The sequence below is a fragment of the Schistocerca americana genome, chromosome X, assembly GCF_021461395.2.
Source record: "Schistocerca americana isolate TAMUIC-IGC-003095 chromosome X, iqSchAmer2.1, whole genome shotgun sequence".
NCBI classification, from domain to species: Eukaryota; Metazoa; Arthropoda; class Insecta; order Orthoptera; family Acrididae; genus Schistocerca; species Schistocerca americana.
The window spans coordinates 805,519,311-805,520,289 of record NC_060130.1 but is presented as its reverse complement, the minus strand read 5'-3'; the positions used below and the strand labels follow the sequence as shown (position 1 = coordinate 805,520,289).

At 44.3% G+C, this 979-nt stretch overlaps 1 pseudogene; it reads left to right on the top strand.

The window, feature by feature from the left end:
• Positions 1–600: 600 nt before the first annotated feature.
• Positions 601–718, top strand: LOC124557309 (annotated as a pseudogene).
• Positions 719–979: the final 261 nt, after the last annotated feature.

Here is a 979-nt window from a genome sequence, read left to right as displayed (position 1 = left end):
ATTGTCCAACAAATGGTTCAAAGAATTTCTAGCATGGGAAAACGTAAATTACATTTTAATTTCGAAGTACCATCCTCAAAGCAATCCCACTGCAAGTGTCATGCGTGACTGAACGAGCTGCCACACTCTGCCACAAAAGTCTCTAAAGTAGAAATAGTTGAAGAGCAAGTACAAGGCAAACTAATTCTGAGGTGGGTTCAATGGCCAGAAAGGAACGGTAATATCCAACCAGTATTATATAATAATATTAATGAATCGTTAACACGGCAGGTAGAGATAAGGAAGAAAAGGTGGGAGGAAGGTACCCCAATACAATACCAGATAGGAGACTAGGTTTTAGTCAAAAACCTTAATAAAAGGTTTAAAAGTGATAGTGCAATAAGTAATTTCTATCCACTGTAATAGAGACAATTTCTAGTAACTAAAACGCCACAGCCAAAAGCAGTAGCAAACACTAAGAAAAAAAATGCACCACGAAGGAATTACCCGAATGGGATGGAAATTGGTAGATGTGTAGACAAACAAATGATTGCAATTTCAAAAAAAAGTAGGTGATTTATTCAAGAGGAAAACTTTTATTACTTGAGCAAGTTAGTAACTACCAACGGCCTTGCCGCAGTGGTAACACCGGCTCCCGTCAGATCACCAAAGTTAAGCGCTGTCGGACTGGACTAGCACTTGGATGGGTGACCATCCGGTTTCCCAAGCGCTGTTGGGAAGCGGGGTGCACTCAGCCCTTGTGAGGCAAACTGAGGAGCTACTTGGTTGAGAAATAGCGGCTTCGGCCTCGTAAACTGACATACGGCCGGGAGAACGGAGTGCTGACCACATGCCCCTACCCAGTGAAGCCTGTGATCTGAGGACGACACGGCGACCGGTGGGTACCGTTGGGTCTTCCAAGGCCTGTTCGGACGGAGTAAGTTAGTACCTAGTCGGTCCGCCTCTGGCCCTTATGCAAGTAATTATTCGGCTTGGTACT